Source organism: Helianthus annuus, chromosome 3 (assembly GCF_002127325.2).
Source record: "Helianthus annuus cultivar XRQ/B chromosome 3, HanXRQr2.0-SUNRISE, whole genome shotgun sequence".
NCBI classification, from domain to species: Eukaryota; Viridiplantae; Streptophyta; class Magnoliopsida; order Asterales; family Asteraceae; genus Helianthus; species Helianthus annuus.
The window spans coordinates 64,668,819-64,683,071 of NC_035435.2; positions in this window are offsets into that span (position 1 = coordinate 64,668,819).

Sequence of the window (14,253 nt, forward strand, 5' to 3'; positions counted from 1 at the left end):
ATTCCTATCTTTGGTTATGAAAAACCTAGACTGCCAGGCATACCTCACCAGTTTCAACACCTTGTCCAGAATGGTTCCTTACCTGGTAACCCCTGAACCTAAAAGGATCGCGCGCTTTATTGGGGGTTTGGCCCCAGAAATCAAGGCCATTGTGAAGGCCTCGCGACCTGTTACATTCCGATCTGTCACCGACTTATCTCTGTCTCTCACTCAGGATGCAGCGAGACAGAGAGCGTTAAGAAGTGCGGAATCTGACAAGAGGAAACCTGAAGATGATAATTCACGTCGATCGAGTAAGAAACATAGGGGAAACCGTGACAGTAAGAAGGGAACTGAGGCCAGGAGAAGCGAGCAACAGTCGGGCGATAGGCCCAAGTGCAAGATCTGTAGGAAGCACCATTTTGGGAGGTGCAGGTTCGAGCAGAAATCCCAGCCCAAGATGTGTGGGATATGTAAGTCTTCCGAGCACAGAACTCTTGAGTGCAAGAGGTTGAAGGATGCAACTTGCTACAGTTGCAACGAAAAGGGGCACATAAAGACCAACTGCCCAAAGAATGCCAAGAAGACGGAGGATGGGAAGAAGACCAACGCCAGGGTCTTTCAAATGAATGTTCAAGAGGCCATCCAGAACGATAACATCATAACTGGTACGTTTCTCATTAATGACGTTTTCGCAAGAGTATTATTTGATTCTGGGGCAGATAAATCTTTTGTGGATAGTAAATTCTGTGAGCTATTAGGATTGCCTGTTAAAGCCCTTAGTGCAAAGTATGAGGTAGAATTAGCAGATGGTACCTTAGAAACCGTCTCGACTGTGTTAGATGGATGTGCTATATCCATTAGGAACCACTCTTTTCCTCTATCCCTACTACCCTTCAAGTTAGCCGGTTTTGATGTAGTATTGGGCATGGATTGGTTATCGCATAACCAAGCCCAGATTGTATGCAGTAGAAGGCAAGTAATAATCAAGACTCCATCTGGTGAGTCTCTCACCATTCAGGGTGATACGCGTCATGGATTGCCTGAGCAGGTGTCTATGCTCAAGGCGTCCCAATGCTTGAAGAATGGTTGTGTCATCTATATGGCACAGGTAACCATTGATGAGCAAAAGCCCAAAATTGAAGACATTCCCGTTATATCAGAATACCCTGAAGTCTTTCCAGAAGAACTGCCTGGTTTGCCACAAGACAGGCAAGTGGAATTCAAAATCGATATCGTTCCTGGAGCTGCACCTATTGCTAGAGCGCCTTATAGGCTAGCGCCAATGGAGATGAAGGAATTGAGAACGCAGCTAGACGATTTGCTAGCCAAAGGTTTCATTAGGCCTAGTTCGTCTCCTTGGGGAGCACCGATTCTATTTGTCAAGAAGAAAGATGGTTCAATGCGCTTATGTATCGATTACCGAGAGCTTAACAAGGTTACCATTAAGAATAGGTATCCTCTACCCAGGATCGACGATCTATTCGATCAACTTCAAGGGGCAAGCTACTTCTCCAAGATCGACCTGAGGTCGGGATATCATCAGTTGAAGGTTAAGGAAGAAGATGTGCATAAGACTGCGTTTAGGACTCGTTATGGTCACTACGAGTTCCTAGTGATGCCTTTCGGGCTCACAAACGCACCTGCCGCATTCATGGATCTCATGAATCGCGTTTGCAACCCTTATTTGGACAAGTTTGTCATCGTCTTTATCGATGACATTCTCATTTATTCCAAGAGTCAAGCTGATCACGAGAAGCACCTCCGTTGTATTCTGAAGCTGCTTCATCAAGAAAAGCTATATGCAAAGTTTTCCAAATGTGAGTTTTGGTTGAGAGAAGTCCAATTTCTTGGACATGTGGTCAGTGAGCGTGGTATTCAAGTGGATCCCGCTAAAGTTGCAGCTGTCATGAATTGGCAAGAGCCAAGGACACCTACGGAAATCCGCAGCTTCCTAGGTATGGCAGGATACTACAGGAGATTCATCGAGAATTTCTCAAGAATTGCAGCACCCCTAACTTTGCTGACTCGCAAGAATAGCAAGTTCAATTGGGGACCTAAGCAACAAGAGTCATTCGACACTTTGAAGTAGAAATTGAGTAACGCTCCCGTGTTGACCTTACCTGATGGGATTGATGAATTTGTAGTCTACTGTGATGCATCACACACCGGGATGGGTTGTGTGTTAATGCAGAAAGGCAAGGTCATTGCCTACGCTTCACGACAATTAAAGGTGCATGAGAAGAATTACACCACTCATGATTTAGAATTGGGTGCCGTTGTATTTGCACTAAAATTGTGGAGGCACTATTTGTATGGCACTAAATGTGTGATCTATTCTGATCATAAAAGCCTTCAGCACCTGTTCAACCAGAAAGAATTGAACATGAGGCAGCGACGATGGATGGAAACTCTAAATGACTATGATTGTGAAATAAGATGCCATCCAGGCAAGGCCAATGTAGTCGCAGATGCCCTGAGCAGGAAGGAAAGGATAAAGCCAATCAGGATCAATGCCAAAAGCATTGAGGTTAGGAAGAGTCTAAATGAAAGGTTGTTAGCCGCACAAAAAGAGGCAGTATTAGAAGCTAACTACCCCAATGAAAAGCTAGGAGTAACTGAAGAGCAGTTATCCTATGGTAAAGACGGAATCCTGAGACTAAATGGAAGAATATGGGTTCCTGTTTATGGAGGACTTCGAGACATCATCCTTAAGGAAGCCCACAGTTCCAGATATTCCGTCCATCCTGGAGCGGATAAGATGTACCAGGATGTAAAGGCAAATTATTAGTGGATAGGCTTGAAAAAGTCTATAGCCACCCATGTGGCTAAATGTCTGACGTGCGCTCAAGTTAAGGCCGAGCATCAGAAACCGTCAGGTTTGCTACAACAGCCTGAGATTCCCACCTGGAAGTGGGAAATGGTAACGATGGATTTTATCACCAAGTTGCCTAAGACGCCGAAAGGAAATGACACTATTTGGGTGATAGTTGATCGACTGACTAAGTCAGCACATTTCCTACCTATTAGAGAAACTTTCAGTTCCGACATGCTAGCCCAACTGTACGTGGATAAGATTGTATCCCTGCATGGCGTACCGGTATCTATTATCTCAGATAGGGATACCAGATACACATCTCATTTCTGGGAGAGTTTCCAAAAGTCCCTGGGTACGCAATTAAATTTTAGTACAGCTTATCATCCTCAGACGGATGGGCAAAGTGAGCGTACTATTCAAACCTTGGAGGACATGCTTCGGGCATGCGTAATTGACCTAGGAGGAAGTTGGGATAGGCACCTACCTCTGATCGAATTTTCCTACAATAATAGCTACCACACCAGCATTAAGGCTGCGCCTTTTGAGGCATTATATGGTAGAAAGTGCAGAACACCCATTTGTTGGGCAGAGGTAGGAGACGTCCAGTTATCTGGACCAGAATTAGTCCTGGAGACAACGGACAAGATTACCCAGATTACTGAACACCTAAAAGTTGCCCGTGATAGGCAAAAGAGCTATGCTGATGGTAAGAGAAAATCCCTCAAGTTTGAGGTTGGCGATAAAGTTTTGCTCAAAGTATCACCATGGAAAGGGGTAATGAGATTTGGCAAGAAAGGTAAGTTAAGGCCGAGGTATATCGGACCATTCGAGATCATCGAATGTGTAGGATCGGTGGCTTACAAGTTGAACTTACCAGAGGAGCTTAGTGGTATCCATAACGTGTTCCACATCTGCAATCTGAAGAAATGTCTAGCTGATGAATCGCTAGTCATACCGCATACAGATGTGCATATAGACGAAAGCTTAAAGTTTATTGAAAAACCTGTGTCGATTGAGGACCGACAGGTAAAGAAGCTTCGAAGGAAGTATGTACCCATTGTCAAGGTCAGATGGGAGGGCCGCAGAGGTCCTGATTATACGTGGGAATTAGAATCCACGATGAAGGAGAAATACCCTCAATTGTTTCAGTAAATCTCGAGGTCGAGATTTCTTTTAAGGGGGTGAGGATGTAACACCTCGAAAATTCCTGTCCATTAGAATAAAGACACGTGTCGTGTGTGACAGACGTGTCAGAGAAACCGGATTTAATAAAGAGATATGTGGTAGGATTTCTAATAAAAAGGGGCGTCATGTTATTTAAAATACCTCTGAACGACCCAAGGGCGACACGTTATTAAATCACCTCTGAGCGACCCGAAATTTTTATAAATCCCAAGATCCTTAAATCAATTGATGATCATCTCATATGATAACCGGTTGCTCTCAAATAAATAAAGTTGCATCTTCATCAAGGACTTCGGAAATTATAGGTTGTTACTACTCCTAATTTAAATAAAACTTTTGTACATAAGAATTGTTATAGCTTGGCCAAGTATTTGAGGGTCCAAGACTCATTTTTGGAATCTCCGTCGATGTTAAAAGTCCCATTATGAATTAAGTTTGAATGAGGAACATGTAAGAGGAAGTAGGGCATGCAATGGCTGGACCAGGTGGCCCACATCTGCAAAAGAAAGTCTGATTTCGGAATGGTGGATTGCATGGTCAAGACTTAAAAGTTTTCAAACTTTTGTCTTCTGGCCATCGCTTACGGACCGCAAGGCCCCTGGCTTACGGTCCGTAAGCAGGGTACCTGGGCATGTTCCGCAAGGATCGGTTACGGACCGCAAAGCCTTAGGCTTACGGTCCGTAAGGAAGGCACCTGAACCATGTTTCAGTAAGGTCGGTTACGGACCGTAACCCCTTTAGCTTACGGTCCGCAAGAGGTCCTTACGGACCGTAAGGCCTCAAGCTTACGGTCCGTAAGACCGTCGCTGGCAGTGAGTTTTGGACAGCTGCCTATCCAATGCATTTAACCGACTTAAAACGTAAATTTGTGAATCTATGGGCTTGCTAGGCAGTAAATAGCTCCTTAGGGACACTTGGGATCATCCCTTTACTACCCTAGACTTGCTTGTCAAGATCTTGGAGCTCCTAGTTCACTATATAAAGGGTTCAAGTGTGATCATTTGACACTTGCTCATTTGGAACTTTGGCTAAAGACTTTCTGGAGCTCCTCTGGTCACCAACACATTTTCTTAGGCTCTCTAATCCATCTTAGGACTCTTGTAAGTGTCCTTAACCTTCTTTAATCCTTTCTAGCTTAGCTAATTAAGTAAAAGTCAAACCGTCGTAATTAAGGTTTGACTTCGTGATTAAGCATAATGTGCTCTGTCAAATCACGAATTAAAGATATCTTTAGGAAGGTAATTAAGTGGGTAACAAACCCTTAAAAGGGTGTTTCCAGATTCCCACTCTAAGCATGTCAATTGTCGAGTCAAAGCTAATCATAAAAAGTCAACATAATGCTTAATTTCAAATTAACGCATAATTAGCAATGTAGGTTGTATGTAACCTGTTTGAACATAAATATAACTTGGTAATAAGTATAAGAACATGTTCCAACATGTTCAACTCGACAATTTTCTGTTTAGACCCGGTTCGGAACCGAAAGTCGCATAGTTTGACTTTCGCTTTGACTTTCAATTCTGACCCGTTTTAGTCAAGATTAAGATTGCCTTAGAGCTTCTTTTGGACCTAATAACATGTTAGTATATCCTCCTGTGATTATGCAACATGGTTCATTAGATATCTTGTTCGTATGCATGTTTCCGTTAAATGCCCATATATTGACCACTATGCCCAAATGTCCAAAAATCATGAATTTTGGAAATATAAAAGGGTAGACACCTTAGTTACTAAAATATAAACTTGTCCCCAAAATTTGACATCAGTTTGAGGTCTAGATTAAGAGTTATGCTCATTAGCGTAATTAGAAGCTTTCTTAGTAAATAATTAGCGTAATTAACGCATAACCTATTTAAACCCGAATTTTTTATCAAAACTTTATACCCACTGTTATATAATAATATTTTGGGAATTTTAAAGATTTTTATTTATTTTTAGGATGAGCATAACTAGAGGTTTTAAGCTTAATTCGGCTTATGCCGATTTTGCCCTTTCGGCCATAAAATGAGTTTTACAAAACCTTTTGACCTCAAACCTTTTTCTACTGATTTATTATGTTAAATATGATATGTGGAGCCTTCTGGAAATATAAAAATATCAGCTTTTCTTTTAAAACCCGGAAATGGCTCCAAATCGCCTTTTTAGGCATTTTTACGACATAGTATATGTCGAAACTAGTTTTTACATAAAAGATATAATACCTACTGATATATTTAATAAAAATATATATTATAACAGTAGACTAAAGTTGGAAACTCAGATTTTCCGTTTTTACCCTTTTAGCCTATGTAAAATTACCAAAATGCCCTTATGAGGCGTAATTGGCGTTTAAAAATATTTGGGGCATATTTGGACATACCTTACTGATATTTCAATACATTTGGTGCATATAATCTCAGGAAACTTGCATATGACTTATATGGTTACTCGTTACGCACTTTCGCGTTCGGATCGGCTTATGTGACTAGTTCACGCATATTAGCCGAAACGGGTCAAACCATATCATCTTAGTCTCTAAATTCAGAATGTGTTTAGTTTACCCATATTATACAAGTATCCAAGCTTGTAGGGTCTAAATCACATTCCTCCCCGGTTTTCGCATTCCTCGCGATTAAACCATATTTATTATTCGAAACTAACCGGTCTAGGCCTAGGCTATATTAAAGACCCGTTAGGATTCTAATAGGTTATTATAACCTTCGTTCCAGAATAGGAGCCCAGTAAAAGACACGTGCATTTTTGAAATTGTGGTTATACTTGCTCAGGTAAATACTTTTAACTTATTTTCCCTTATACGGGCTTGGGGGTACGGTATATAAAATACCGCTTGGTCGGGCAATTGACCCCAACTCATTAGTAGTTGGGTATTATCAATGTGACCCGTTTGAAAACTTGGTGTTGTTTGTTTTTACGCCTTTGGGAGCTTAATGACCATGTCCCGGATATCCTTGGCATCATTTTTGGCCACGACCTTGACACCCGGGTGTAGGCGTACACCCGGTATTATGTCCATATTATTAAGGTATAAACGTTGGCTTCCCGCCGCGGACTTATACTAGTGGTGTGTCATTTAACCTTAAACCCGACACGACTCGGGCGACTGAACGCACAACAAACATGTAAATCTTTTACAAGTTTAACTTTGATTAATTATTCCCAAGTTATAAAATGTTTTGTGCCTTGTGCATTTAAAACCAAATTTTTCAAATGTTTTCAAAATGAGTCAGTTAAATTGTATTTACCAGTGCAAACTGACGTATTTTCCCCAAAAAGATTAAGTGCAGGTGCTATACGCAATAGGCTGGTTTCTCCTTAGCATCATAGAGTCTCGCAAGCTTTGGGATGCATATATCTGTTGAACAATTTCTTTCTCTTTATTTTCGATCCGCCTGTGGATCTATTTCGACTATTTGTGATACTCGATATTACACTTAATGGTTGAAATAAATCTATTTTCATTTGCTTCTGCTGTGCATTATAATTTGTGTTGTTTGACAAATGATGATATCAACTACGTCACGATACTCCCCCACCGGGCCCACCGGTGACACGTGGAAATTCGGGGTGTGACAAATAGCCAAAGCACCTTACCGGCTAGCACCCACTGAAATGCTAGAATTGAAAAAGCAGTTAGATGAATTACTAAGCAAAGGATTTATACAACCTAGTTCATCCCCTTGGGGAGCACCAGTGTTGTTTGTGAAAAAGAAAGATGGATCGATGAGAATGTGTATCGATTATAGGGAACTGAATAAGGTTACAATTAAGAATCGATACCCATTACCTAGGATTGACGATCTTTTTGATCAACTCCAGGGAGCTCGGTATTTTTCTAAGACAGGCTTACGCTCCGGATATCATCAATTGAAAGTACAAGAGGAAGACATACCTAAAACTTCTTTCAGAACTAGGTATGGTCATTATGAGTTTACAGTCATGCCCTTCGGACTAACAAATGCTCCTGCAGCATTCATGGACATGAAAAATCGGATTTGTAAACCATACTTGGATAAATTCGTAATTGTCTTCATCGACGATATACTTATTTATTCCAAAAGTCAGGAAGAACATTGTGAGCACCTACATGCACTCTTAACTTTGTTAAGAAAGGAAAAGCTTTACGCCAAATTCTCGAAGTGTGAATTCTGGCTGCAAGAAGTGCAATTTTTAGGACATATGGTAAATCACGAAGGTATTCACGTAGATCCTTCTAAAATAGAAGCAATTACCAAATGGAAGGTTCCGCAAACAGCTATGGAAATTAGAAGCTTTCTAGGTTTAGCTGGATACTACAGACGATTTATTAAGGATTTTTCTAAGATAGTTGTACCCTTGACTAAGTTAACCTGTAAAGCAGTTAAGTTTGAATGGGGACCTAGACAAGAATAAGCTTTTAAGATTTTAAAGCAAAGGTTGACAAATGCTCCAATTTTAGCCTTGCCAGAAGGAACTGAAGATTTTGAAGTATATTGTGATGCTTCAAAATTAGGATTTGGATGTGTGTTGATGCAACGCAAAAGGGTAATTGCGTATGCCTCCAGGCAATTGAAGAAACACGAGGAAAATTATACGACTCATGATTTAGAATTAGGAGCTATAATTTTTGCCCTTAAGATTTCGAGACATTATCTGTATGGAAGTAAGTTTACTGTTTATACGGATCATAAAAGTTTAAGGTATATATTTGGGCAAAAAGAATTAAACATGAGGCAAAGAAGATGGATGGAAATCCTAAGTGATTACGACTGTGATATTCAATATCACGAAGGAAAAGCAAACGTAGTTGTTGACGCCTTAAGTCGTAAGTATCATGAGAAGCAACGACGAGTTCGTACTCTTAGGTTAAATCTGCAATTAGATTTAATGGAACAATTAAAGGAAGTTCAAGAAACAGCAATCAAGGACAATGCGGAAGGAATGAAAGGATATATAAAAGAGTTAGAACAAGGAAAAGATGGAATTTGGAGATTCCACCAGAAAAGAATTTGGGTACCTAAGCAAGGAGAATTAAGAAATAAGATTTTAGAATAAGCCCATAAATCTAGGTATACCATGCATCCCGGTAACAATAAGATGTACCAAGATTTAAGGAATAATTTCTGGTGGATAGGTATGAAAAAGGAGATAGTTGAATACGTATCTAAATGTCTTACTTGTTCACAAGTTAAAGCGGAACACCAGAAACCTTCGGGACTACTACAACAGTTAGAGATGCCAGTATGGAAATGGGAACTCATAACAATGGATTTTGTTACTAAGTTACCCAAAACCAGAAAGGGTAATGATATGATTTGGGTAATTGTGGATCGATTAACCAAATCAGCCCATTTTCTACCCATGAAGGAAACTTTAGCATGGAAAGGTTAGCCAAGTTGTACGTAGACGAAGTAGTATCCTTACATGGAGTTCCTCTCTCCATTGTATCAGATAGGGATAGTCGTTTCATTTCCCATTTCTGGACTAGTTTCCAGGAAGCAATGGGAACCCGACTAAATTTAAGTACCGCATATCATCCGCAAACAGACGGACAAAGTGAAAGGACAATACAAACTCTAGAAGACATGCTCCGAGCATGTGTAATTGATTTTGGTGGTAATTGGGATAACCACTTACCCTTAATTGAATTCTCCTATAACAATAGTTATCATTCAAGTATCGAAGCTGCCCCATTCGAAGCACTGTATGGACGCAAGTGCAGAAGTCCAGTTTGTTGGGTAGAAATAGGAGAAAGTCAATTATCAGGTCCTGAAATCGTACAAGAAACCACTGAGAAGATAACTCAAATCAAAGAAAGACTGGAGACGGCTCGAGATCGCCAGACAAGCTATGCAGACAATCGTCGCAAACCACTAGAGTTTCAAGTCGGAGACAAAGTACTTTTGAAAGTCTCTCCTTGGAAAGGAGTAGTACGATTCGGTAAGAAACTGGGTCCAAGGTACGTAGGACCATTTCCAGTAATGCAACGAATAGGACCAGTGGCTTATCGTTTACAACTACCAGAAGAACTAGCTGGAGTATATGATGTGTTTCATGTATCCAATCTCAAAAAATGTTTATCAGACGAATCCCTGGTAGTACCTCTTCAAGATGTAGAGGTAAATGAAAAGTTAAAATTTATAGAGAAACCACTGCAGATAGAAGATAGAAAGATCAAGTTTCTTAAGCACAAACGACTAGTATTAGTCAAAGTCAAGTGGGATTCAAAAAGAGGACCAGAATACACTTGGGAGCTGGAATCAGAAATGAAGCGAAAATATCCTCATCTATTCCAGTAAATCTCGAGGACGAGATTTTTCTTAAGGTGGGGAGGATGTAACAACTCTCACTAAAATAATTACTTATTATGTTAATTGTCCAATAAGGAAACCCTAATTGAGAAACCCAAGTAATTCTGCATAAACCCTAAAATTTTCATAACAATCAGAATCAGGATCAGGGCCCCTAAAACTCAGGGGGGTAAACCCAAGTTACGATTATCCAAATAAAAAGCTGTCAAAATCGAATTTTACAATTTCATCTACTCAGCAAGCCTACAAACACACGGGGCTACCCTATGGTAGGTAGTGACCCCTCGCGCCACGCGACGCCCACAGGGGTACCCCTCGCATCACGCGAGGGGGGTCAAATTTTATGTATAAATAGGGGTGTTTGGGACTTGAATTTTGGAGTTGGAACGACGCTCAAATTCCAAATATACGCTGAGTTATAGTCCGAATACTTCACAACACACACAAATCACGAAACACTGCCGCAGTAACAGGGTAATAACTCGATCGCTATTACGATTCAACGTCCGATCAATTGAAACTATCCAACGAATGTTTAAGTGCCGCTCAAATTAAGTTTATACTTTGTCATTCGTCGTTAATTCGATGGATGTTTAAGTATTGCACTTTGTCATTTGTTATGAGGGTTTAATCTCGTGAATTGTCGTAAATGTTGTATTAGTTACTAACCCAGTTCGTGTGCATTGTTATTTAAATTAGGTTAAATAGGCTAATCAGTAGATTAAACTCCGCCCGCATAAATCTGCAATGTGAGTCATTCTCTTTTTATCAACTGTTTTACAAAACTCCAAGTTATTTTCAAAGTTATAATTACAGGGATTAAGTCTTTGTAATCACCAAATTACAGCCGGTATGTGGGGTTTTGTATACATTACTTGATAACCGTCACCATTGGACAAAGGGGTTAGCCAAGGGGTGATATGACCATAGTCACAGACACCATTGGGCACAGGCTACCGATGGTTGGTCAAGTGACAAATACTGTGGGTAGTTGGTTGATAAACAGAAACATTGTAATCGCTCTTAATACTATAAATTATAACAAATGTGTCGTTTTAAAAATGAATGATTCACTCAGTATTTCCCGCTGACAAAACCTTTTTCAAACATGTTTCAGGTGATCTGTTGTGATCCAGGAAAAGTGCCGTGAAGCACTACAAGCTTAAGGAAGTGGCTCAATATAAATAAATAAAGAAACACGTTTTGTAAAATAAAGATTTCCCAGTAAAATCCCTTTATTGTAAATTACAGGGTTTTATCCCCAACTTATGTAATAAAGTAAACGGGCATTTTTTAGTATTAAAAGATCCTCTATTAAAGACTTCCGCTGTCACCTAAATTAAATACCACGGGGTTCCTGTCCCGCGGCTCTGGACCGGGTCAAACCGGGGCTAGGGCCGTGGCAATATGGTTTAACGAAGCCTACATACTAAAAGGAAACCTACCCTAAGTGCTTACGACCCATTACGGCCCGTTTAGGTAGCTTATGCTACTTTAACGCGTCGTTCGCGTAAAACGTGTTCGGAACGCCTAACTAGTCCTATGACAAGTATTATATGCCTAAACATGTTTAATTATGTTGCATAATCAGTTAAGTGACAAAAGTTTGGATCACATATGCTTAAATAACAATTATGCATAAAAAGGGCATTTTGGTCATTTTCCTAAGGCATATAAACTACCTATCGTATAACTACTTAAACGACGTGACCATAAGGTATAACCTTGAAAGGTTATTCCTTATACAACTATGGTCACCTAATGTGTTTGGTCGGATCCTAATGATCGACCAAATGGGCCGGGTTTGTAAGTATAAGCGATTGTTTAGATCGCTTACCTTACGACCCTAAATAAGCACTAAACCTAACGTGACGACGTAAACATGTTAAAACATGTTTAACGAATTTACAAAACAGGTTTGGTATCAAAACAAACGGTTTTGATACCTAAAAGTAGTTTGGTTACAAAATACGCAAGAATACGCATTTTGGCCGAAACTACGACTCGTCACTACACCTAAACAACGTGGTAATCAGTAGGTATTCTCACTAGGGACTATAACCATCGTGATTACGCTCACGTTGCGAAGTTCAAACGAACTTCGTGTTGACCATAAACTGGTCAATGCAGAAAGTCAAACAAAGTTCGACTTTCACGATAAAAATGCGTAAAAGAACGAAAGAATACTTACAAAGGGTCCAAGAACGGAAGCTTGATTCCAAATATTCTCAGGTATGAAGTGATAAACACATCAACTTAGAGAAATTTCAGAACCAAGGTGTGAGTTTGAGAGTGAAGATGGTGGGGGTATTTATAGATTTCATAGAACCGTTAATATCGTTTCTTGAAACCCGAGCTTCGATCCAAGCCGTACACATCACACCCACTGATTTGTGAAACCATGGACATCCAAAACAAGCACATAGAATCAAAGAAACCAGGTGCAAAAGTGTGGAACAGCTGGAACAAGCTGGAAAACAGATTCTGGTATCTGGCACATGCTTACGGACCGTATGCAATACCCCTTACGGTCCGTATGCTTTATGCAGACCAGCAAGTTTTGAAATTTGGAAGTTTTGGTCCCTGTGCGCGTATGGTCGTGTTTTGGCACTTCTAACACCCGTCAAACCCATTTTTAAGCTCCATAAAGATGTTAAAGCATAGGGAACATGAAACATGCTCAAAAATATGACGGATGTCGGTTCGTTTGGCCGTACGGTTGCGTTGTTCGGTTAATTACGACGGAAGTCATAACGGACGCGAAAACGATCCAAATTGCGCAACGAATGGATTTTTAATAGGCCAAACACTAAAACATAATATTTTAATGATTACATAAATTTTTGGATGTCCGGATGTATTCAGAACGTAAGTTATGCGCGAAAATGCAAACTTATGCACTTTTTGACGCTTTTAGTCCCTGAATGACCAAAAAGTTTATTTTAGCGCACAAAACACCTCAAAGCCTATTTCTAAGCTATGTAAAGGATATTTAGGGCATATTTAACTTATGATCAAGTTTCGGAATGTTCGTTACAGTACGAATCGGCACACTTTCGCAGTTTGTCAAAATTAGTCCCTGTAAGCGAATAAACTTGATTTCGACACACCAAACCATCCAAAACTTATTTCTAAGTTATGTAAAGGTTATTCAAGGTATGTTAAGAATATGTCACTGTTCCGGAGTGTTTGTTGCATTAAACTGGTTATATTTACGCATCAGATTGCGTATAACCTTCCAGAAAGCGATTTAGAGCTCGAAATCGATCAAGAATTGATATGTGCAAACGATACACATATTTGTACAAATCCCAAGTATGAAACACAATATTTCATTAATTTGGTATTTTTTTATGGTTTAAGTGACACAGGTGTCACAGTCTCCCCTACTTTAGGAAATTTCGTCCCGAAATTTAATTTTAGAGGAAACTTGTGAAGACAACTGTGATGGTTCCACCTTCGAATGAATCTCTCGAACCCTAAGTAAAACTCTGGGCCATGATTGGATTCTTTGCGAAATTTTCAACCGTCAAAGTGAAGTCCTTGTAGTAACAAAACATGGAGTTTCGAACTATGGACAGAAGAACGTTTCTTATGAAGACTTATCATAGGAAACTTGTGAGTGCATGAAATCAGATTTGGGGAGTGAAAAATAACATTGGTCAAGGTCCAGGACTTCTAGTAACTTAAAATAACGCTACGTTCGCAATGTAATAAGGAACACTTATATATAGGAAGTACCAGCGATGTATCCACCATGCCCCTTTCTACATTGTTCCCATTTCGTTATTCTCATCACTATAGGTCTTAACACATGAAAAACTTGTTGTGGTTTCTGTGCACTGAATTCCATAATTATGTATGCATCCATAATTACGTAATTCCTTGCACAGTCCGCACAGATCATTTCATAATGCGTAGGGGAAAATTCAATCGAATAAACATGAAGTGACTCGACTTAGACCACCCAAGGATCTTTTTAAC